The sequence below is a fragment of the Phascolarctos cinereus genome, unplaced genomic scaffold, assembly GCF_003287225.1.
Source record: "Phascolarctos cinereus isolate Bilbo 61053 unplaced genomic scaffold, phaCin_HiC Scaffold_3;HRSCAF=262, whole genome shotgun sequence".
NCBI classification, from domain to species: Eukaryota; Metazoa; Chordata; class Mammalia; order Diprotodontia; family Phascolarctidae; genus Phascolarctos; species Phascolarctos cinereus.
In genome coordinates, this window is record NW_027555736.1 from 214,158,123 (window position 1) to 214,184,444 (window position 26,322).

The 26,322-nt window shown below is 37.6% G+C and overlaps 2 long non-coding RNA genes across 2 annotated transcripts in view; one reads left to right on the plus strand and one right to left on the minus strand.

Moving 5' to 3' along the window:
- The window catches only part of LOC110217782 (uncharacterized), a 33,986-nt gene extending 11,493 nt beyond the window's left edge, over positions 1 to 22,493 (minus strand). Inside the window, exons 1-2 of the long non-coding RNA XR_002327137.2 lie at positions 22,294 to 22,493; positions 19,429 to 19,527 (exon numbers count right to left, since the gene is read on the minus strand). This is a non-coding gene — a long non-coding RNA (uncharacterized LOC110217782). The remainder of the gene's footprint in view (positions 1 to 19,428; positions 19,528 to 22,293) is intronic.
- LOC144456345 (uncharacterized) lies at positions 12,358 to 25,867 on the plus strand. The gene is made up of 3 exons (XR_013485428.1): positions 12,358 to 12,439; positions 12,940 to 13,037; positions 25,725 to 25,867. It is a non-coding gene; the product is annotated as an uncharacterized LOC144456345 (long non-coding RNA).
- Positions 25,868 to 26,322: the final 455 nt, after the last annotated feature.

Below are 26,322 nucleotides of genomic sequence, written 5' to 3' on the forward strand. Positions count from 1 at the left end.
TCACTTTCTAGGGAGTGCACACCATTGTTGGGTTATGCCTGCTCCCCTTTTCTCTGAAGGGATGTAAATTTGGTACCTAAACAATCTGGCAGTACTAATGGGAAGTCTTGCAGCTCGATTTTGCCCAATGCTTTGAAAATTTACTCCTCCCTGGTTTCCTCAGTGAGCTGCTATTTCCTCTGCATAAGCCAGCCTACTGTGGAGCCAGTATTCATGACCTTCTCCAAGATTATGTGGCCCAAAGGACTGTGGATAATTTTTCCTGACTAGAACCTTTTTATAATCTCCTGACTAGAACCTGTTCTTAATAATCATTGACTGCACTGTTTCATTTGGCAGGAAAAAAAAGGCTATTCCATATTTGCTACAAATTGTCCGTGAAGATAAATGTATTTGGAAACTTTTATTTGAAGAGCTACCTTTTAAGTTTCTCAATGCATTTGGTGCTTGTAGGTGGTTTGGTGACTAGCTAACAGCTTGAGCAATTGCCTACTTGGGCTATATGATCCTTATTCATTTACAACAAGTTTTTTAATAGTTATAAGGTTAATTCTCCTAAAATAATTTCCATCTCTGTGATCTCATCATTCAATGTGGATTTTCTTTAAATTATGTCAAACTTCAAAGTATTCCCTAAACCTAAGGAGACTGGAGATAAGCTGTGGCACAAAGGACAAAACAAAAAGGGAGAGGGAAAACCTCGCATATTAGAATTATGGTTTCTCCCTTACATTTGACCTTTATTAAAAGGCAAAGCAGCTCAGCCAATAAAATATTTCATTATTATCACCTCTATCCATTTGTCCTTTGTTTTAAAGAACCTCATACCATTTCAGATAATTACATATGCATAGGGATTGATGCAAAGTTTGATCCAGGCAGTTGGTTATTTATTAAGCACTTACTATGTGCCAGGCATTGTGCTAAAGGCTGAGGATATGAAAAAAAAAAAGGGGGAGCAAAAGCAGTCCTTACCCTCAAGAGGTTCACATTTTAATGGGAGAGACAACAGCAAATAGCTATATAAATGCAAGATACCTACAGAGTAGATAGAGGGTGATCTCAGGGAGAAGGCAGTATCGATGATGGGGTGACCCAAGTTGGAAAGGCTTCCTGCAGAAGTTGGGATTTAAGATGAGTCTTGAAAGTAGCTAGGAAGCCAGGAGATAGAGAGAGGGAGGGAGAGCACTGTAGATGTGGGGCACAACCATCAAAAAGGCATGTAGTAGGGAGAGGAAATATTGTGTTCAAAGGACTGCAAGAAAACTGATGTTGTTGGACCATAAAGTAAGAGTAATTGAGTAAAGTTTAAGAAGACTGGAAAGTAGGGAAAAAACTATAGAACACAAATCTGATTGTGGCGATGATAGGAGCCACTGAAATTTATTGGAAAGAGAGATGACACGATCAGACCTGTGTTAATGGAAAAGTCAATTTGACAGCTGAATGGGGGTTGGATTGGAGTGGCAAGAGACTCGAGGCAGACTAAACAGAAGGATATTGCAATAGTGCAGCCGTGAAAGGATGAACAATAGTCCCAAAATGGTGGTTATAGGAATAAGAGCAATATGAAAAGTGTGAAGGTGTCCAAAAGTTGAAAGGAGAGATTGTGTACATGAGGGTTGGAATAATGGACTGGACTTGCAAAATGAGATTTTTGGTCCTTCTTTTTCTCTACTTGTAGACAAATAAAGCTGTGGTGTGCAGGACCCTACCATCACTCCTTGGTTTCACAGCCTCTGATTCAGGGAACTGCTTTCTTCATTCTTTCCCTAGTAAGTTTCATACTCTCTCCTTTTACCTTCTCCAACTATGATTAAGTTTCTAAAAAGGCTAAGGAAACCTGTTAGCTCTGCAGGATCCCAGACTGCAAAAGGTTACTCAGGGTATCAATGTTTTTTTTTTTTAAATGTCCATCAATGGGGAATGGCTGAAGAAGTTGTGGTACATGATTGTGATGAAATACTATTGTGCTATAAAAATTATAAGCAGAGTGGTTTCAGAAGGATTTGGGAAGATTTATATGAACTGATGCAAAGTGAAGTGAGCAGAACCAGGAAAACATTGTACTCAGTAACAGCAACATTGTAAAGATGACCAGTTCTGAAAGACTTAGTCACTTTGATGAAGACAATAATCCAAGACAATTCTGAAGTACCCATAATGAAAAATGCTATCCACCTTCAGAGAATTAATGAAATCTGGTTGCAGACTGGAAGCATTTTTAAACTTCATTTTTATTGTTTCATTTTGTTTGTATTTTCTTTTGCAACACGTCTAATATGGAAATGTTTTACCAAAATCAAATTTCTTGTCTTCTCAAGTAGGTTGGGCAGGGGGAGGAGTGAGAGAATTTGGAACTCAATTAAAAAAAAAGTTATTTTTTTTACATGTATTTGGGAAATATTTAATGAAACAAAATATTTTTAAAAATATTGAGACCCTGAATGACCTCTTGTAGTCTGGGATCCTATAGAGCTAACAGAGTACCTTACACTTTTGAGAAACTTGATCAAAGTTGGAGTTGGATTATGTCCCCAAGGTATTGGGATAAATGTTGTATGTTTATTCTTGCTATATCTCTGAAGTAAATATCTCTTTGTAATTGTGAATCTGATGTTAAGTGGCTAAATAGGACCTTGGAGCTTGTTACTGGACTGCTAAAATGGAGGAAAAACAGTTAGTGGGGACCTAAGCAAAAGACGAAGAAGAGAGATTCTCCAGCCCCATTGGAGAAAGTAGGGAGAGGAGTAAAACATGGCAAACCTGGACCTGAGAGAGTGGGGCAAGAGCATGTTACACATGGGCTAATCATAGAATCTTAGTATTACAAAGGATCTTAGAGATCATCAAATTCAACCAGTATCTGAACAAGAGAATAAGGGAGTTCTAGAATATATCTGAGAACAGGCCCCCTTTAGTTCTTTCTCTTCACATGGTTTATCTTTCTCTATAATCCCAATGTCATGCATCAGGGGGAGCTAATAACTAAAGTGAAGTTTAACATAACTTCAGAATAATTTATTTTAGAAACATTCTTTCCAATTTTGTGCTAAAGAAACATATTCAGACATAGTGATAAGTAAGCAGACATCTGTATATAACAGGCCAGTAAATACTATGGAAAATGAAAATTAGCCTTATATCTTCTACCTCCATTTGTCCCCCTGTCTACCTGTATGTGCATGCACACTATACATATAGCTCAATAGATGTTGGCTAAGGAATTTTTTTTTTGAACCTAGGGTAGGGCAAAGATATCTAATTCTAGGGAAAAAAAAGGATTTGGGTTGGATATAGGACTTGTGGACTATAAGGGTTATAAGTCAAGGGAACAGGTTAACTGGAGAATTTCTGCAGCTATCTTCTTCCTGGGTTTCAGTACAGTTTTGCCTTAGATGCAAAGAGAGAAATTAGATAGATTTCAAGGTTTCTTCCAAATTACCTCTATGAAATGTAATCGAAGAACAGTACATATTTTATTTAGAAAGTGAAAAAGAGATAGAAGAGTACTATTTATGCCATATGTACAAAAATATTTTAGTGGAGAATCAAATGGAGAATGACTGAACAAATTCTGGTATATGGATATAATGGAACATTATTGCACCGTAAGAAATGATAAAAGAAATAGTTTCAAAGAAACCTGAGAAGACTTGTTTTAGAGGTATGAAGTATTGGAGTTGAAATTCTCTAAGTTCAGGTATGATGTTGAGATGAAATGAGGCACTCAGCAGTCAGTTAACAAAATAAGATTTAATTTTCCCTAGCACAGCAAGGATATGCAACAAAGATACAGTGGCATTTAGCTTTTCTAGATTCTTCATCCTTTCCCCCACCTTTCTATTTCCAAATGGAAAAGCGTCTAGGCATTAGGTCAGAGTATGATAAGGAAAAGGTTACTAGCGTGGTCTTAAAAAATCCACTAAGTTGGAGAGTTGCCAATTACACATAGGTGGATTTTCTGCCCTTAGAGGTGATCAGGAAATTACCACAGAGAAACAGAGGCCAATTAGTTTGTGGGACCATTTTGTCTTTTTTTAGAGAAAATTAATTCCAGTGGTACAAGGGAAGGTGGAGGGGTATGGTTTCCCTATGGGGAAACACTGATGTTAATAAATATTAGTCCTAGCACAACTTTCATGAACTGATGCAGAATGAAATGAACAGAACCAAGAGAACAATTTATACAATAACAACGTTGTGAATAAAAACAACTATGAAAAATTTAAGAATGTTGATCCATGCAATGACCAACCATGACCCTGGAAGACCAATAATAAAGCTTGGTAATAACTTCCTAAGGGAGATGACGGATTTAAGGTACAGAGAGACATACATTTTCAGCCATGGCAAATATGTGGATTTGTTTCACCTGACCACTTATTTGTTACAAGGATCATGTTTTTAAATGGGGACTGCAGGAGGACAGGAGAACAACCAATGCAGTTGCCAAAAAAAGGAAGAAAAGAAAGAAAAGAGGGCATTCAAATAATTTTATTTAATATTCAAAAGAGAACTGAAGGAAATTCAAAAGGAAACAGGAAATAGGAAAGCAGGACAGCTTTGAAAGTAACAAGTTGAATTGATTATACATGTATGTAATACATAATAAGCTATTAAATAATATATACTTATATATTTTTAAAAGCAAGCTATATTTAAAATAGATTCACATTTTCACATATAAGCCTTTCATATTCTATTTTGTTTTGAAGAACTTCTTTGGGAGTATTTGTTAAATTTAAAACAAAAAAAAAATTGAAAAATTACGAAGAGTCACATGCCCTTTTTGTTTTAAACCTTTATAAGCAAAGCTTTTTTTTATCCTGAAGCCTGTTAGATTACAGCATTTGTAAATAAGGTGACTTAGTTCAAACAAGTGTCTGCCTATATTATTTTCTGGATGGCTAAGAATCTATTATAATGTATGCTAATGTTCAGTAATGCGTTCTTCTTCTTAAGTTGCTGATGGGGAAGGAGGAGTGTGGGAGGGGGAGATTTCCTATTTTGGATGAATGCTAAAATTTGTACTTTGTATTTAAATAAAGTTGAGCCAGGGCTTATACAATTAATCAGCAGTTGCCTGAAGATATCTCCTAATACCTGAAGAGGGAAAAAAAATATTTCCTGGAGTCAAAGCATTTTTAATACCTCTTCCAAAAAAAAAAACCCCAAAAAACAAAAACCAAGACTACTTACCCTTCTTTCATATTTCAACATGCCAGAATTTCTGGGAAAGTTGTATCTCATTGTTTCAACACTGACTCAACATTTGAAAAATGGAGGATTTTTGCCAAAGAACTAATATCCAGGTCATGGGTAATAGAAATCTCACCCGCTTTGGTGTATTGGGCTCATGAAATTGAAATAAGTGGCTCTATTCATTATTAATAAGAATACATTGCTGTGTTTAAACTGGATATCAAAGGTCTGGTTGAATCTCCAGGACTCAGTGACACTGTAATATAAGGTACCTCGCTGCCCTTTTATGATTTTCTACAGAGCCCTTCATACAATTTACAACCTTGTAATCAGTTGGGTGCTGTAGATCATGGTGTAAGTAGTATAAAATATGTTTAGTTAAATAAAAATTGTGAAACATTCCATTGTGGAGCATAAATTATTATTGCATCCCCTGTTTTTCCCACTTTCAGATTTATAGCATTTTGCCAACACAACTATCAGTGTTTCTCTTCCAAACTAAATCTAGTTACTTGCATCTACTTTTTGGAAATGTGTTGGGATAAAAACATCATTTCCTTGGTTTTGTATCTAGAACAACAGCCTGTTTTTCATTTGAACAAGAAAGTATCGATCAATTTTTAATGCTTTAAAATATTCCTCTCACAAAGCACTTATATCCTTGTTGGAATGTTTAAATTGTGAAGAGAATTCTAAAATGTGTTATAAAACTCAAGAGCATATCCCTCTTCCCCTTTGTAGATTTTCTTTAGTGCAGACTGAAAGGCTACAAAGAGCTGGGAAGTTCTGGCTTTTGGTCACAGAATCAAGCAATACAAATACACATAGATTGACACCAGGTGTGGAAGAGTCTCAGCGCCAACTTTTCTCTCGTTTGTCAAAACTAAATCAGATTCATTGAAAATCTGGTGAATTATTTTTTCACAATGTAGTACATTAGCCAATCCAAATGTTGGAACAGAAGATTACTTTTAGGATTTGCGTATATATATATATATATATAATATATATATATATATATATATATATATATATCATAAAGAACCATGATAGAACATTTTTCATAATAATCTTCCATGCTAGAGTTGTTCCTAATGGGAGATCTTCTATTGACATTAACTTGAATGAATTCCATTGGTTGGAGAATTAACTAATAAATGGGAAAAAAAAACTTGAGACATATAAAATTTATTATCATAAATTGATATTTAAGATGTGCTTAAATGTTGTGGCCAATGAGAATAAGAGGCATTTGGTGCTACCAACATCCTTTTTTTTTTTCTTGACCTTCCTTGGTATTTCTTTCCCTCTCTAGCTCCTGGGGAGGGATATGCTGGAGTCAGCTTAAAAGAGCTAGTGAGAGCAATTAAGCAATTGTTAAATTTTAAGAGTGAGTATTTACACCTCGGAAATCAGCAAACACAAGAAATCTTACTTGATTTATTGTTTTGTTGATTATTTAGACTTAAGAAAGTAGTGGAAAGTGTTAATGCAGATTAAACTTAAAAGTGTACTGTATATAAATTTTTTTTGGGGGGGTGAGTTCATTGTTAACCATTTACCAGTACATCTCCTGCTTCTGAGATATGGAGGTTCTGTTCTTACTTCATCAACTATCTTTGTTTTCCTCAGTACATTTTTCTTTCTTCTCCTGTCTTCCAGACAGAGGCATTTTCCAAAATTCTGTCTTCCACTCTCTTTTCTTCTCTCTCTAATCCAAGAGTCAACAAACTATGGTCTAAGGACAAAATCTGGACAACCTCCTGCTTTCCTGAGCTAATAATTATAATTATATATGTATATACATATATATACAATTGTATATGTGTTTGTGTGTATATGTACATGTATATGTCTGTCTATCTATATCTACAATTAAACTTTAAAAAGGGTCACACAGATAGTAAGTGTTTGATGGCAGGTTTTGAACTCATGTCTTCCAAAGTCTAATGTTCTATCAATTGTGTGATTAGATATAGAATGAGATAGGATTAAAAGACAAAATGGTTAAGGAAAATTTGATAAGATCATTTTGAACTGGAGGCATCAAGGAGAATTTCATGAAGGGTATAACATTTGAGTAAGACATTGAAATTAGGTGAAGATTTCAATAGTCCTAACATAGAGGAGAATATTCTAGGAAAGGGAGGAGACCATTCTTGAATGCATGGAGACAGAGAATGGTAGGAAAAGACCAGGGAACACTTGGCAGCTCTGTTAGCCTGAAATGGAGAGCTCATAAAAGGAGAATAGTGGGAAATAAATTTGGAAAGTATGCAATAACAAATAACTAACATTTGCATAGCACTTAAAATATGTCAGGTAGAATTAGGTGGAGCCAAGATGGCAGAGTAGAGGCAGGAAATTACATGAACTCTTCCAACATTCCTCTCCAGACAACTTTAAAATAACACTTCAAGTTGAATTCTGCAGCAGCAGAGCCAACAAAAGGTCAAGGTGAAACAATTTTCCAGCCCAAGACAACTTAAGAGATTGGCAGGAAAGGTCTATCACCCCAGGGTGGTGATAAGACCAGAGTGTAACGTAGGCTGTGCTGTGCCAATGCCAACAGCAGCCTTTGGTGGCTGCTGCCAAAGTGGCAGCAGTAGCTTTGAGAGACCTCACCCTATAGATGGCAAGGGGGAGAGAAAACTGGTCAGAAAGAAATTACAGAGCACCCTATGCTGGCGTTGGATGCAGAACTCTGTTGCATTGCCCACACACAGTCCCAGGGCAAAGAACACCAGAACTTTTGGCTATAGAAGAACAAGGTCCCTAGAGTGCAGGCCATGAGAGCAGTGACCATGCCTCTCTTTAGATCATACCACCTTGGAAGCACCAAAAACTTACAGACCCCTCAGAATTATGGATGGGAAGAAAATAGTGACTCAGAAAAAGAGATTAAAAAAAAAACCACCAGTCTGACCAACCAGTGGAGAAAGCATTAAGCAAAGAGGAGGGGACAAGCATTCTGCATTGTTCATAGATGATAAGGATTAAGAAAAGACTCAGTGTGTTGACTAATAGGTCACTTTTGATCTGGGCAAGAGCAGATACCATAGAGAGGTGGGGTTGGGGACCAAATTGAAAGGGATAGGGGGAGGAAACAAATGGCTAGGGAGGAAGTAAAGGCAATGAATGTAGACCATTTTGTCTACATCAGAAATTTCCCAGTAAGGAGGAGGAGGTATATAGGATAATAGCTTGAGGGGATGACAATGTCTAAGAATTCTTCCCCCTCCCCCCCATTGTTTTGTTTTCATTTTTAGTCTAGAAGAAATCTAAGCCTTCAGGAAGGCAGAGGGGCTGAGGCAAGTAGAGGGAGTGGGGAATTTAAGATGAAATAGAGGAGGAATCATTAATGGAACACATTTCTAGAGAAGGTAGGAGAGGATGTCATTAAGGGTACAAGTAGAAAGGTTGGGCTTGGCAAGACAGGCCACCCCATCCTCTCAGATAGCAAAGGAAAAGAGGACACAGGTTTTGCAGTGAGGCATAGGAAATGACAAAGCTCAAAGTAGATAGCCTCAAATGTCTAAGTAAAGTATCTGAAAGTTTACTGTTAGGGCTGGGATAGAGTAAATTTGAGGGTCTGAAGAATCTGGAAAAAGGTTAAGAACAGCTAGGAAGGACTGTGGGAGGGAGTCAATCAGATGTGAATTCAAGCAATGCCAAGAAATTGAGGTGAGAGAGTACAAATTTCTATTGGTATTAGTTATCATTGTTCTGTGGTTTTGTCCACCTGCCAGTAATCTAGAAGGCAGTTGTTTGAAGAATGATCTAGGGTTATGGGTTAGCAGGAGTGGAAATACAGTATGGACAAGATGGGAAAAGAATTCAAGGGTGCAGAATGGTGCCTCGTTAGCCCAGAACAATGACTGGAAAAACTTAGGTTAATTAAATGCAGCCAGCAATTATTAAATGCTTTTATACAACAAGGCATTCTATTAAGTTTTGGAGGGGGAGAGAAGAGAGAGAGAGAGAGAGAGAGAGAGAGAGAGAGAGAGAGAGAGAGAGAGAGAGAGAGATAAAAGGAAAAACAATCTCTCCTTCTGTAGGGTAATAAAATAGTTACAAAAATAAGTAAATATAAGATAATTTGAGGAGGAAAAAGCACTAAGAGCTAAGAGAAGCTGGGAAAGCTTCCCATTGTTAGTAATACCTGACCTGAGTTATGAAGGAAATTAAAGATGTTAAAAGGCAAATGAGGAGAAAGAACATTAGAGGCAAACACAATTGTCTTGCAATGGCAAAGGATTGGAAAATGGAATGCTGAGTTCAGAGAATAACAAATTGGTTGGTTTGGGTGTAACAGAGAATGTTTTGTAATAAGTCTGAAAAGGTAGGTTGAAGCTAGACTATGAAGGGCATTAAATGCTGCTGTGTTGGGTCTTACACACCATCCATACCCTACATCTCAGGCACACTGTGCCTGAATGCTACTTACTAGATTTACTAATGATTACCAGTAATTACTAGAACTAGACTACTAGAATGCATCTATACATCTAGGCCTATGCAGATTTGCTCATGCTCTTCTCCTAAGTTGAATTGTTCTCCTTTTATCTCCTTTGGCAAAATCTTAGCTAACCAATCGCATGGAATGTAAAGAATTCAGATCAAGTATGGTTGAACTACGATATGTACCCTAGAGCAAAACAGCAGACACAGGGAACTCTCTCCATTTCATAACTCTAAACTTACAACTCCCATCATGGCCACTGGATCTTAGATCCAGAGCTAGAAGGGACTTCAGAGGGCATCTAAGTCAATAGTCTCCTTTTACAGATGAGGAAACTAAGGACCAGGGAGTTTAAATGATATATAAAGTAGTTGCATGAGAGGGAGAATTTGAACCCAAGTCCTCTTACTCCTGATTCCAGGGCTTTTCTGCTATAGGGTTACAGCTCTCTATACTTCCATATGACCCTTGGTTCCTACCTATACACCCTAATAGTATCTTTATATTATAGATAAGAGGTAATAAAATATTTAACAGAAATAAGTATGTCTAGTGACTTTCTGTTCCTGATCTATAATTCAGCAGAAAAACAAAGGGAGAGAGTTGGGGGAAGTTATACAGGGTATTGAGATTGGTAGAGAACACAAAGGGGAAGGGGAAGGGGAAAAGGATTGATGGGAGGTAAGCCTGGTGGATGAACAAGACAAGCTTCCCGTTTTATGCTTGTGTTTGGAAGAAACCCAGAGTGAATTTGTGCTCCTCCATTCCTAGAAGCTTCAGGGACTAGAATAGTATTGTTCAAACCATTATGGCTCATGGCAAAGAATGCAATGACGAGAGTTGGGAAACTCTGTTCTTCTGGCATGTCTCTTGCAAGTTTACATTCCATGCAATGTATGGGAAACTAGCCCATGTGTATGTCACTTCAAATATAAGTTCCACGTAATTTGAGCATCTCCCTTTAAAAAACATTGGACTAGAACCTTACTAGATTCGGCCTAACCTTGGCTTTGTCACTGCTCTCTGAGGATCAGGGTAGCATTGTAGGTAGTGAAAAGAAGCTGCACGCACTCTCCTTTCTGAAACTAGGGCATATTTTCTCAAGGCATAGGTATAGGTCCTTAAATATAGTCTGAGTTGCCTTGGGGCTCCCTGAAGCCCTTTCAGGAGGTCCATTAGGTCAAAATGTCACAATAATACTAATGTATTTTGCTTTATAATACAGTAACCATCAATGGATTTTTTTTTGAGAATCAAAGTTGTTTTGAGAGGTCCTCAATAATTTTTAAGAAAATAAAAGAGACCAAAAATTTTGAGAATTGTTGTCCTAAGGGATCAACCTTACCCAGAGGGGGGCTGTTCATGAGATGCAGTTTCAGGGCTACTAGGAATTCTCTCCTCCTCCATTTACAATGCAAAAACCCTTCAGAGGGGATACAGGACCCCAAACTCTTTGTCATACTTTAATACTTAAAGTATGTCCCTCTGAGGGGAGATGTTGTGTTACCATGGCCATGTATACGCAGCTAGGTGGCTCAATGGATAGAGTACTGGGCCTGGAGATAGGAAGACCTGAGTTTAAACTTGGCCTCAGACACTTACTAGCTGTGTAACCCCGAGCAAGTGATTTAACCCCTGCCTCAGTTTCCTCATCTGTAAAATGGGGATAATAGCACTTACCACACAAGGTTGTTGTGAGGATCAGAGTAGGCAATATTTGCAAAGTGCTTGGCACATAGTAGGTGCTATACATGTGTTCATTCCGGTCCCTCCCCCTTCTTTACTCAAAGCCTTTCCAGCTTGGTAGAAAATGCCAGAACTCTGCTGGTAGAACCTTTAAGAACCTCAGAGAATCTTGATATCAGGACATTAGTGAAGGAAACTCTTCCATGTACCCGAAGAGCTAACTGACATTAGATCGTTTACTGAGAGGTTTGTGATTCTGGGTGACAGGAAGAATTGAGGGGAAATGGTGGAGAAAGCAGAGACTGACAATATCAAAGACAAATTTCAGAGAGTGGGGTGTGATATGGAATGGACTAGACATAGAGTCCGAAGGGATTTGGGTTTAAAGTCTGCCTCTGACATTTACTAGCTGTGTAATTGTGGGCAGGTGACATCCTCTCTATGTCTCAGTTTCCTTCTGAGTTAAAAGAACTATGAAGTCTTTGAGAGCAGGGATTGTATCCCCAGACATTAGTACAGCCCTTTGTACTTAGTAGGCCCTTAACCCGTGCTTTTTTGACTGACTGACTCATGGGACTGTTTTGATGCATGTATGAGATAAGTGTAAAATGCTTTGCAAAATTTAAACGACTATATAAATGTCTATAACTATTGCTCAGAGGAGTAGAAAAGGAGGAAAGAAGTTATTATGCTTTCATAAATAAAACTTCCAGGCATCCGTGTCAGCCCACTTCAAATTTCTGCCCCTTAAACTTTCTTCTAAAACTTTTGCCCTCAGAAGCACATATGAACATCACTATGAATATTCAGAACTAATTTCACCTTGCAAGAGTATCAGCCACTTTTTTGACCCCCTAGGCAAAATGAAAAGTGTCAAAACTTTACTTCCTTAGTGGTCAGAGGGAAATTCCAGGGGATTATTATTCAGGATGGATAGTAATGATTAATAATGATCTAAGTGTTCAGGAATGTACTTCACAAAACAAATGCGCATTTTTGTTTAAAGATGGCTAAAGCTCACAGGAACCATTAAAGTATCAGTCAACTAGAAACTACAGGTTTTGAAATATATGGATCTGTTAAAATGTAAGTAAAATCTACACTCATAATTATCTCTGTTTTGCACGCTATGATTTACACAAGCTCATTTAAAAAAATAACTTTTGGGCTATTAAAAGGCAATTATGAAAAAAAGAACATCTAAAGCCCTAAATTATTATTTATAATTTTTTTTGCCTTTATTTTGCATTTCCTATAACAATAGAGAATGATGAAAAGGTTTTTGAATTTTTTTTTCCTCTTGCTAAATTTACTATAATTTTTCTTATCTGGGCAAATGTACTTCAAATGCAAATGATTACAAGCAGATACTATAATTTTGCTTTGATATAAAAATTTTCATCCTACTATCTGTAGTGTTTGCAGATGCACTGTGCTAACTGAAACAGCTTAATCCTTCCAGGTATCCTTAACTTCCCAGTACTTTTCAGACAAATGAGCCTAAAAAGCATTTCATCGTGGCTGTAGACAATGTGAATCTATGCCTCTTGCTGAATTTTATTATTGCTTCCTGTTGTTATTTTTAGAAATCACATCCTCAACATGAACTAAGATATGCACCCAAGCTGGGAGAAGTGCTAAGGAAACACACTACTTCCTCTCAAATGAGAGGTGGGAGCTGCAGGTGAGGAACAGGGTTTATTTTGTCAGGTAAATTATATTGATTTGTTTTGCATAAATCTTTTTCTTTGTTATAAAGAAAGGTTTGGGGAGGAGGAGGTGTTCAAGGAAAATGCCTATTGCAAATAACAAAACTTAAGAACCTATTGTTTTACATTCTCCCTTTGTCAGCATGATTTTTCTACATTGAATTCTCTTCACAACCCCTGCCAGAGAAGTTAGGTAAATGAGCAATCAATGCCAGAGATCTTTGGACATTGATTAAAAGCACACACTTACTAAAACGTCCCATTACTAACAGTAACAGCGAATGAAGATGGCATATGTAAGAAGACTCCAGATAAATTAAAATATTCATTTCATTTAGTAGATTTCATCTCTAGTTCTAAACTACTTACTGTTAAAAATTGATGAAAATAAGGCTTTTGTTAAGATGCGAGAATGTTTTGTTTTGTCTAGATCTGTGGTCTCCTCAATGGAGGGTATACTTGGTATGGAAATTCTTTCCCTTGATGTAATCTAGGGAGTTGTCTGGGACTCTAAGAGGTTATGTGACTTGCAATGGGTTACATAGATAGCTAGCATGTATCAGAGGCAGGCCAAGAATACAGGTCTTCCTGACTCCCCTGGCTGGTTTTCTATTCACTATGCCACATTACCTAGGAATGATAAATTGAATGTGAAATATAAATACATTTGAATTATATTTAACTTGCTTTTTATCATTAATTATAACTCAGTGTCACCAAAGTCAGAGTAATTGGGATATTCCTCTATGCTTTTAAAACTTTGACGTAGAGTTATTTATTTCACTCCCCTACAGCTTATGCTACTATATGACTTTTACTGAGGTAAAAGCTAAATCTTTTTAAGAGAGGTTCAGATGATTCTAAGTGATATAAACCATTTGAGCAGTTCTAGATTTACAAAACTACAATTACCTGACTTTTCACGAACGCAGTTTATATCATAATTACCACTCTCCATGGTAGGAGCTCTGACAAGCTGAAAAAATACAGAGGAGGACCCTAGAAGTGGGTAGACAGACTGGTGACTCATGAAGGGGTCAGAGCCTTTGCTATTTGCTTAGGAACAGATCTCTTTCCAGAACTGCCACAGGGAGGAAGTGATGATGGAGGAGGGTTAGTGCTGGAGCAGCATGATCAGGGCACCTGGGAGGTCAGGGGTTAACCATATGCTATCTCATGCTATGCTATGTGCAATGACAACACTAGCCATCATGTGAATGATCCATCAGGGTGATTAGTCAAACAGGCCATCCTGTAGTCTAGATTAAGCCTGGGTGTGTTTGAGTTTGCTCAGGGAGCTGAGATAAGAAGCTGTGAACCACTTACTTACCCTGAGAAAGCAGACACCTGGATTGTAAATACATGACAACAGTGGCTGTTAATAATTGATTTTAAAACATGAAGTACTAATCACTAACTGACTTATTCCAATGAGACTGAATAATCTTCACTCTTAGTCATTAATAATCACTAATTTGCTTGTGTGTGTGTGGTTACCATTCTTTAAGGTAATTGTTCTCTCACCTACCACAGAATTAGGATTGGATGGCTTCCAATACAAGGGGAACCTGACTCTGTAGAGTGGTGGAAATTGAGTGGATGACAGAATAGAGTGTCTGGTGGTCTTTCTTCAAATTCAGTCATGGTATTCAAGGTCATGGTCTTCCTGAATATACCATATTCATCTGTAATATAAACCCGATCCAGATAAGCGAAATGTTTGTCTGTCTCTGTTTGGGTTAGCCTGTCTTCATCTCTTAGATTCACCATTTGATTACAGGTCAGGATAACAGCCCAAGTCTGTCTTGTCAAGATTCTATCCCCCAACTTTAGCATAAGCCATAGCACAAGCACAAGAGTTAGTTCTATAGAAAATAAATGAAATCTTTTATAAATTCATATAGCCATAGTTATTTGAAGGATACATTATTCTGCTTTTCTTTCTTCCCTTCCTCCTTTCCTTTCTCCTTCCTTTCCACTGTCCCTTCCACCTTCTGTCCTTCTGTCTCTTCCTCCCTCCCTCCTTCTCTCTTTTTTCTTTCATCTCTCCATTTATTAAGTGTTTGGTGGTGGGAGAGACATAAAGTTTAGATAAGACACAGTTCCTATCCTCATGAAGCATAGTCTAGTAGCAGAATTTTCCTAACAAACTTAGAGTTAACCCTTAATTTAAAAGTGCCAGGAATTTTAATTTTCATTGTTTTGTGACAGAACCCCACAAAATTCCTATGTGGATGTCTCATCGTGATCTGGTAGTGAACTTGGGTTATCAGGTTTATGCCAGTATAGTACCAACTGTGATAGGTACTAGCAACATGGAAAGGGTTTGAGCACTGACCTAATGATGACTTTTGTTGGAGGACCGGCTTAGGTAAATTCAGAAAGGGTCATTGTCCAAAAGAAAGCTATTAGATGATGAATTTGGTGGGGGAAAGGAGTATTAAAATGTTATAAAAATGTTCTCTTAAGTATGTAGAACCAGCCTTAAAACTTGTCTTCTTTTAAAAAAAATAGGACTGAGTTACCAATAATGTTATATTGTTAGTAGTACTATTATGTTAGCAATATATTGTACTATCAATAATATATTATTGTTATATTATCAATACATCACAATCATCATTAATCTTGTGCTATGTTATTAATGATAACACATATATATATATATATATATATATACTAGTTATTAGTAGTAATTGACATTTATTTTATTATTCAGTCATTCAACCAACATTTATTAAGAATTACTTTGTGCTAGGCACTGTGCAAAGTGCTGGGGATACCAAAAAGGTAAAAAGAAAAAAAAAATCAAAAAGAAAACAATCCTGCTCTTGAAGAGTTCACAATTTAATGGGGGTAGAAAACACACAAACAAGTATATAGAAACAATAGATAAATAGATGGATAGATAGATAGATAGATATTCATCTTTCTATGTTACACATCTATCTATCTATCTATCTATCTATCTATTTATCATTCTTTTCTCTAACTAAGAAAAATTGGGGGGTAATCTCAGAGGCAAAGAACTAAGGTTAAGGAGGAGTGTGAAAGTCTTCTTATAGAAGGTAGGACTTCAGCTGAGCCTTGAAGAGAGACAGGGAATTAAGGAGGCAGAAATAAGGAGGGAGAGAGTTTCATATATTTGATCTTGCAGGTGATCAGGAGCTACTAGAGTGTAATGAATGGGGTGGGGGTGGGAAAATGGCATAGTCAGAACTGTATTTTAGGAAGACCCATTTGACATCTGCGTAGGGGATGGATTAAAGTGTGGAGAAATTTCAGGCAGGGAGACCAATCAGAAGGCTATTGCAATGGTCTCCCTGCCTCAGTGCTGGAAGACCAAGAACAGGGTGTGTCGTTGTAGGGCAAAAGGAGAAGTAGAATGATCACACATTATGATGAGATAAAATAGTTTAAGAGTTCAAGAATATGGATGTGGAGAACTTAATGGCATTACTATTTCTGTATGTAGCTGTGGTGGGAACAGAGGAGTAGGTTATGGGAAATGAGTTAGTTGAGAGATTGGCAAGTTAAGGTGCTTGAGAGAGTATCAAAATGTATATGAGGGAGCATCCCAATATCATTGGTCCTCCTCGAGAATGAAGGACAAATAGCAAATAATGTATGTTGAAAGCCCCTAATATAAGGGCAGGAGCTGGGGAGAAGATAAAATCTGTGAACTAAACTCATTTGGAAAGGAAGGAGCATGTCCTGGAAATCTATGGATGATACCTACCAGAATTTTGATTGGATGATGTGTATGAATTGAATGATCCTCAAAGGAAAAGAGAATCCTCAGTGAGGGAAGAAGGAGAGCTCAGAAGCAGCAAGACTGTTCCAACTCCCCTGCCAATCAGTGAGTTGGGGGTATAAGTGGAAGTGTAGCTGGTGCTAGAAGGGAGGCCAGGGAGATGTGTTATTAGAAGGTAACCAAGTCTCATTGAATGCAAGAAGATGGAGTGATAGAGAAAGAAACAGTTTAAGATGGTTGGTTAGCAACCAGTTGGTTAGCAAGGGTTTGTATTTATAATCTCATTTGGTACTCACAATAACAATGTGAGGTAGACAACATAGTTCTTATTATCTCCATATTATAGAGAAAGGTTTAGTGACTTGCCTATGGTCACACAGCTATGTTTGTTGGTGAATTACTTCAGAGCCTCTATATTTTTTATCATTACCAGAGGAAGATGGACCTTCTGCAGATGTGACAGACATCAGGCCAGAGCTCTCTACAGGTTCACTCTAACCTTTGACCTGGAGAAGAATTCCTGGAATAGGAAACGTGCTTTTTTAGTTTGTGAAAATACTTTTTGACCTCTCCTCTGGACTATATTTTCTACAATGGCTGAGGAATTATTTATTGGTAAAATCCTCAGAACTTTTGCATGTACGAGGCTGCTTATATAAAAAGAAAAGCATTCTCTGAAGTCCCCAATTGATACAAACACTAAGGGCTGGAAAAATACACTTTTAACTGTAATCCCATTAATTTGAAAATTTGAAGCCTTTTTAATAAAACCCTTCAAACGTTTTCCTTAACAAAAACTAGTCTTCATTTTGAAATTATTCTTAGAAGATGAGAACATATCAAAGACCAGCCACAACATAATCTGCCACAGCACAAAATTTGGTATAATGCAGATGTGTCCTGCACCTCAGATTTTTATTTCCAGTTATCTTTTCAGAACAGACTTCATTAAAAAGTAATGCACTGTCATTGATCATGCTGTTTGCAAAATGGCCCCTGTGGATTTTGTGAAAATGACTCAATGAGTCTTAGGACTGTCAGCAGATTATCTAGGCCCATAATTCTATACAAATGAGAAAAGTAAGGGCCAGAAACGTAAAATAACTTGCCTGTATTCATACTGCTCTGTAGGTGGCAAGGTTGCACAGTGGTTAGATAACAGGACCTGGAGTCAGGAAGACTGGAGTTCAAATACAGCCTCAGACAATTATTACTTGTGTGTCTATGAGTAACTTACTTAACTTCTGTCAGCCTCAGTTTCCTCATCTGTAAAATAGTGATAAAAATGGTGTCTATATCCTAGGGTGGTTGTGAAGATCAAATGAGATAATTGCACAGGGTTTTGCTAACCTTAAAGTGCTATATAAATGTTAGTTATTTTTCTTAACAATCATCATCATCATCATCATCATCATTATTATTGAAAGACCCAAGTCTAAGACCAATGGAATGAACACACTCTTTTTAGTCAGAATATCTGTATTTAAATCATGAATCTTTCACTTACAACCTCTTTGATCTTAGATAAATCACTTCACCTCTTGGATTTTCAGTATCCTTGTCTGGAAAAATTAGAGATTTGAATCAGATGATTTCAGGTGCCCTTTATCACTCTGAATCCTATGATCCTGTAGATTTCTAAGTTTCTTCAGTTAGGAATCAGGAGATTGTTATAGACAAGTGTTCTTCAAAGTGAGGAGAGGGCTGTGGTCTTACTCATCAAAGGCTTATTCACAAGTGGACTAACCTCCCAAGGGAAATGGGATCAGTGGAGGGTGAGTCACATTCTATCCTTGAAAATCAGTCGTGGCTCTTGTCTACAACACTAACTCACCTACCGTTTGCCCTTAACATTTTTCTATTCTATCTCTTCCGTCTTCTGTGAAAGTCCCTTGGACATCTCAGGGCTGTTAATCACCAAATGGCAGCTGCCCAGGTGCCCTTGGGAAATCTGCCTCCCTCTCCCTGCCCTACTCCCCTATATACCTACCTCCTGACCCCCTGAGACCACCTCTTTTTTACCTCTTGGCTGTGGCAGAAACCACTGACATGTGGGATATATTTTCAGAGCAATCACCAGTCAGTAAGAGCTCTGCCCCACTCTCCCTATTCAAAGTGAGTCACACAGGATAAACACTTATGGGTGTGTTGAGACTACAAAGAACATCTTCTGTTATCTTTCCCCCAAAATCCATCCCTCTTCCAAACATCTCTATAAATGTTGAGGTCTTTACCAACCTTCTAGTTATTCAAGGTTAACAACCTCAGTGTTACCTTTGACTCCTTATTGTTATTCAAACCCCATATCCAATTAGTTGCCAGTTCTTGTCATTTCTACCCCCCCATAACATCTCCAGCATCTGAACTTTTCTATTTAAATAGTGAGAATACCAGGGCCAGCTTCTGAGACTTTCGTTTTTAAGATGCATAAAATGAAACACACAGGTTTAGAAAGGAAACAATCATATTTGAAATGCAATTTAAAATATATTAAAAAATAAAAAAAAACCAGTTTCCAGATCCTAATGTAAGAACCTATAATTTAGTCCAATTTGCAGATAAGAGAATGAGTAGAAGAAAGAGGAGATTTAGGAGGGACATAATGAAAATACCTGAAGGTTGTCAAATGGAAGACAATTTAAGTTGTCTTGGATACAGATGGTGCAGTAGAGGCAAGGTGTTAAAGTCACTAGGAAGCAGATTTAGACTTCCTGAAAAGAAAAAAAAAATCCTATTAATGAGTTGTCAAAAATGGAGTGAAATGCCTCAATGGAGTGGTAGTTTCCCCATAACTGTAGGTCTTTGAGTGAAGACTGGACTGTTGAGGTGTAGTGGATGGCAGTCCTATTTAGGTGTAGGTTGACCTAGAGACCTTTGAGGATCCTTCCAACTCTGACATTCTGGGATTCTATTGTAATAAAGTGTTGGAATGGACACTTTCTATTTTTTTTCTATAAACTGAATTTTTAGTCATGGACAATTGGGATGCAAATATGTCCCAAAATAAAATATCCAATACATAGCCTTTAAAAGCTCCTTTTGAGAAAGGATTGATTCATTTCTTATATTTACACTCCCAGCACCTAGTATAGTGTCTGGCATACAGGAGGATCTTAATAAATACTAGGTGATTGATTTTAAAAATCATCAGCAAATTCCATAAACACCTATTTTGCATTTAGCTTATGGAGTGGGAGGTGGACACTGCACACTGTCCTAGACGTTAGGGATCATTCATTCATTTTTTAAATTTTAGGCAGTTATGATGCTGGCAGCAGCATGGTATTTGAGCAGTTGAACCTTTTACCAGCTCCTAGGGCGCTGAGCTCTGCTGCTGTTTGCCCGTACGGTCGGACCTGCCTTCACCTGATCCTGAAGGATGGCACATCCATCTGTCTGCCAGCCGCTGCTCTAACTCTAGGGCTGCATCTATGCTCTGGACTAGTAAGAGAACCATAAGCGTCTTGCTGCTGGGCCTGCTCCCTGTGCCAGAGCTCTGTGGTGGACTGCAGTCCTCACCCTCTATAGTCACTGGGGTCTTGGACAGGTTATTACTGACTACATTCTTGAAGACAAGTTGGTGAAAGGAGCCAATGCAAGTCTCTTGATGCTCTCAGACATGACCTTTGTAGGACTCTGCTATTTCAACTATCATGATGTGGAAATCTGCAAAGCTGTTGCAATGCTGTGGAGTCTCTAACCTTCCTGGGGGAAAAAAAAATGATTGCACACCCATTGCCCCTGCAATATCGCATTATTGACAAATGTAAATGAGAGGAAAGTAGCAATGAAGTCCACTGATGACACCTCCCCTGTTCAGTCAGGCACAGTTATTTCAACAATTGGTCTATATAAAGAATATAATCCAAGAAGGATTAGATTAAGGAAATTGTAAGATTAGTTTGTATTCCAAGTTCTGAGAGTCACTAAGTTGTCTCAGGATCTCACTACATTTATATCTTGCTTAACCCTTGCATGATGCCACATTTCAATTTACTGATTGCTTAATAATTCAATTATTCATCATCTTATGACTGGATTTGTCCAGCAGCCCTGCCCCTTATAATACTTCTTGTTCTTGGGAATTCTGGGCAAAAGAGGACAATCTGTTAATTCATATAATAAAAAAAAATTGCAAGAGAGAAAAAAAATATTAAATGCCTACTATGGCCAGGTATTATTAAGTGCTGGAGATTCAAAAAGAGGTAAAAGTCTGTCACTGCCTTCAATTAGCTTATAATCTAATGTGGGAGACAACATGCAAACAGATTTATATAGAACAAACTATATATAGGACAAGTAGGAAAAAAAATTAAAAAGAGCAAAAGCAATGGATATAAGAGGGGTTAGAAATCAAAGACAAAAATGAAGGTCTCTGAAAGGAATGTACATTCTGTTGGTGAGGGAAGTGTGTGACATAGAACATATATACAAATCAATATAATATAAGGTAGTCAGTAGTGAGGTAAAAAAAGAGGCTCTTAAAATGCTTTAAGAATATTTTAGGAGGGAGAAACTATCAGTTAGCTGAGAAGATCAGGAAAGGAGACATTCAGGGGTGGGGACCTGTGGTCTCCAGGCTACAGGTGGCCCTCTAGGTCCTCAAGTGCGGCCCTTTGATAGAATCTAAATTTCACAATGTTCTGAGAAGTTTGGATTCAGTCAAAGGACCACACTTGAGGACCTAGAGGGCCACCTATGGCCTGGAGACTGCATCCCACCCCTGGTTCAGGAGGTAGCACCTAAGTTAGGCTTTGATCAAAGGTAAGGCTCCTGCAAGGTGGGAGGAGAAACTGCACTCTGGGTGGGCATGAGGGTTAGTCATTGTGAATAGAGAAAGGTGGAAGATGATAGGCCAAATTTAGGGATCAGCTAGGGATTACTAGCATGAGTGAAAGAAGGAACAAAACATGAGATTGCAATGGTACATCAGAGGTAGATTGCAGCAGGTTTTAAATATTAGGCCTATGAGTGTTTATTTTATTCTAGAGGCACTTGGGAATCTGTGAAGATTTTTGTGTTGGGGAGTGACATAATCAGATCTGTTCCTAAGGAAGATTATTTTGACAGTGACAGGAAGAATAGATTAAAAAGGGCTGAAAATGGAGGCAGCGAGACCAATTAAGAGGCTTTTTACAGTAGTGTGGGCAAGAGGTGGTAAAGACCTGAACTAGAATGACATTAAGTGGGGAGAAGAGGACTAATACAAAGAAGTATGATGAGGGAGAGGAAGAGTAAAGAGGATGTGGAAAATAATTGGATATAGGAGAAGGAGGAGAATTAAAACACACACACACACACACACACACACACACACATACATACATACACACACGTGTATCCAGTGAATTGGTTTCCTTAATTTTTCTAGGCATATGAAAGCTACACAGTTCACTTAGGATTTAGAAATTTTAAGATCATATCCAACAAAATATTAAGAGAATGAATATATTCTCATGCTGGCTATGCTATTTTACCTTGCTTTCAAAGCTGCATTCTGCCTCCACCAAGTTAATGAGGTGAAAGTCTGTTCGCGTAGGTGAGTGGTGTTCTCTTCATTATAAAAGGTTAATTGTCTGACTCTCCAGGATTAATAAAAGAGTAACAGCATACCCTCTTCTTTTACACATTTTTCCCCCCTTCTCAGGGTAGTTGAAGGAAATTTCAAAACAGCAGCCAGAGTAGAACTGAAATATGTAGCAAGGGAAAGTCAACAACACTCCTGAATACTGTGTAATCTCTGACTACAAACTTCTGGGCAAAGAATAAGTGCGTTCCTTCTTTGCTGATAGTGCCTACGCTGCCCAGCTATTGAGTCAAGAATCTATTTAGCAAACATGACACTCACTCTGTAAATACTTTCATTCTGTAAAGTGACAGAGACACAGGGAAGAAAATTTTTAAAAAAGGACTTTAGTTTTAGACTGGAGCTAAGTTTAGTGAATCAGTGCATTTGGAACTTCAGGGAAAAGCTGTTAAATCAGATTCTAGCAGGGGTTGGAATTCATATTACTGAACAGAGGCATGAAAACGTGTCACTTAAGATTTAAGTTTAATCAAATTCTGCTGGGAAAGAAAGATAAGTTAGAAGAATTCGTACCAAAATGTCTCGACTGGTGAAACTGTGCAGAGGAATCAAAGTTTCCCTAGTTACGTTACTGTTTAGTATCTTTGTAACATCCCTTATTTGAAGACAGGTTATCATTCCCTTGCCTGGAATTCATTCCCTCCTTACCTCTGCCTTTAGAATTTTTTGTCTCCTTCAGAATTTAGCTCAAGCACCACTGATGCCACCTTTCCTGACACTCCCAGATGTTAGTGTCTTTCCCTTCGAAATTACCTTATATTTATTTTACATACATTTATATATGTGCGTGTTCAATCAACAAACATTTGTTTAGTCCCTACTATGTGCCAGGCACTATGCTAAGATCTAGGAGTACAAAAAGAGGGAAAAGACAGACCCTGCCCTCAAGGAACTCACAATCTAATGACCATATGTTGTCTCTCCTGATAGAATATAATAAATAAGCTCCCTGAGGGCAGGGACTGTTTTCATTTCTATCTTTATATCCGCATTACGTACTCATCACAGTAAACACATAATAGAAGCTTGATCAGTTAGTTGGCATGATTTAATATTTATTAAGAATTGTCATACCAATGTAGGGCTACAACTAGTTTGAGAAGCTAGGACCAAGCGTCCCCCTAGGATGGAGAGATTAGTCTGAATCCAGAGAGGGATAGATGACTGAAAGGAGAAGGTAACAGGTACTAGGTAAAAATTCAGAGAAGTAAATGGGATTATAAGGATCAGGTTGATCTAGGAATTAGCTAAAAACCCTGAGAGTTAGCTAAATTGGTTTTAAGCTTTTAGAAAGGTGGGTTTCACCATGACATTAGGAAACAGAAGATACTGAGGTGTACAGAATGCATGGTGCCATTATATAGGCAAGGTATTCCTTCCCAGTTTTGAGCGCTGAGAAATCGAATGAATAATGAGGAGGTTGTTTGGGATTGGAGCCAAGTAATTTGAATGATCTTGAGGAACATGTTATTTAAGTATGGTTGGGTCTGAAAGTCTGTCATTGGTCTGTCAGAGAGTACAACTTTCAAGTTAATGGTCTAGCAAAGCAGGGCAACAAGGTTCTTATTAAAGCAACAAGCATTTATTAAGTGCTTACTATGTAGCACGACACTGTGACAGGTGCTAGGGATGCAAATACAAGTAAAAAGGAAGATAAGCCCTAACCTAAAAAGAGTTTTGCTTTAATGGGCAAAGATAGCATACAAAAAACTGAAGGGGTAGTGTGGGAGAGGCTGGGGGAAGAAAGGCAAGTGTTGAAGTCTAAGAGTCAGAATGGGGGGGTGGTATGGGATGACAGATGGAGTGAGAAGGGGCTCAGTAAGATGGAGAAATATTCTTGGGTTAGAACGCTCCAGAGTAGTTTTTCTCCTATGACTGTGCTGAATAAACAATGAGAGATACTTATTCTCCATCTATTTTACTATAATACTGGAAGGCCATCATCCTCTTTTTTGCATTTCTCATTAAATCATCCTATTTGCATTTTAACCTATATATATATAACTGTTATATTTTTTAGTTTCACTAAAGTCCTAGTTAGATACATACCCTACGAGTGTGGAGGGAAGCTTGGATTCTCGAAATCTATGACATCAAACAAATGTTGTCTATGACAAATCTATGACATTAAACAGATTCTGAGAGATCTTATCATATTGGAAAAGCTTCAAATATAGACTCAGAAATGGACTATATGTTTGTCATTGGAAGGACCGTCTTAGTTCTGTATCAGAATATAATGATTTTTTTTAAAAAATCACAGTAATTTGTGAAGATTTCTATCAAGGTATAGGATGTCCACTTAAGTGAGATCACAAACCTTTATTTGTTATAATTTCAAGGTCACATTTTGTTTTTTGTTTTGATGATTGAATTTTAGACAACCTGTTTTCTGACGATATATAGCAAGTCATCTTTGTTGTATTAGAAATACGCCTTCAAATATCGTTGCAGAGTCGATTACTTCTGACAAGTCACCAGTGAACAGTTAATCCAAGCATAATTTATAGTTTCTCTTACAGTTCAGTTATAGGTAGTGGTGTTTTCTGAAATAAATTCTCTGACTTTTTTCTTAGATTTGGGGGACTAACTGAATTTTTGGTCCCATGATCCTCTACCCACTGACCACACACCCATAACTAACATTTTGTCTTTAAGGTACTGCGGGTTGCAAAACTAGAGACAGGAAAATATGTCACATTTAATGGCTTATATGATCTTTTTAAATAGCACCTTCATTAATACCTTGGTACCTTTTGTTTCAAAGGGCACATGCTCCTTACAAGACACAGATAGCTGTACTTAGATCAAAAGATCTAGGTTATGATAAGAGGCTTATGGTTTCAATAAAATTCTGGGGTTAGAAATTTGCATAAATTCATCTCTAGCTGATTCATGAGTTTCAAAGCAATCTCTAAGGATTTGAACTTGAAATGCTTATGCTTTTTCTAGGCCAGTGGAGAAATGAAAACATTCTTAATTATTTCAAGCCTTTACAGTGGTGTACGGTGTAATTAACTATGATGTGTATTTCACACCCAATTAGAGGGTATTTTAGCACCAAGATAATTGGACCTAGCAGCACCTGTGAAGTGTAATCAAACAAGTTTATCACTTCTTATGATTGTCCTATGATCTACTTCAGGGCATAAGGAATCTATAGGAGAAAATCTGGCCTCATGTTCTTGATTGCAGTTCACAACTCATCAATTCATTTTCAAGCCCAGTTTGAAATGATCTGGTTTGTTTTGCAGCCTTTAACTTTTCTTTGTAATGGTATGAATTATATAACACTTCTCCCCCAACCCCTTGTCCTTGCAGGTGCGTCGTGTGCTGGTGGTGGTCTTTGTCCTTCGTTTTCAAAGAGGACCAATGACATCATGGGGTAAGAACTCTGGATTTGGAATCATAGATCATAGAGAGTGAACTGGAAGATACCTCAGAGGCTTTCTTATCCAACCCCCTCATTTTACAGATGAAGAAATTGGAGTCCAGGGAAGTTAAATGACTGGTCCAAAGTCACCCAGCTAGTAAGCTTAAGAGGTGGAATATAAACTTGGCCTCGCTGAAATTCAAAGCTATACTCTTTCTACATTATCGAATAATGGAGGTTTGAATTTGGCTATGCCATTTGTGACTTTGGGTAAGTCACTTCACTTTTTCAGCTCCTGGTACCCTCATCTAGGGTATAATGTAAGGCAGTGAGGGTGTTGGATTAAATAAACTCTAAGGGTCTTTCCAGCTTTAAATCTGGGATGCTATAAATCTATGATGTTTTAGTATCTGTGGTCCTGTAAACTAAATGGCAACTGGAAGTCAATCTGTATTATTATTATTAATTTTTTTTTCTACTAGTAGGAGTAGTTTTAAACTGAACTATTTCTGCTATCTCAGATAATCATCATTCTGCCACCTTTCT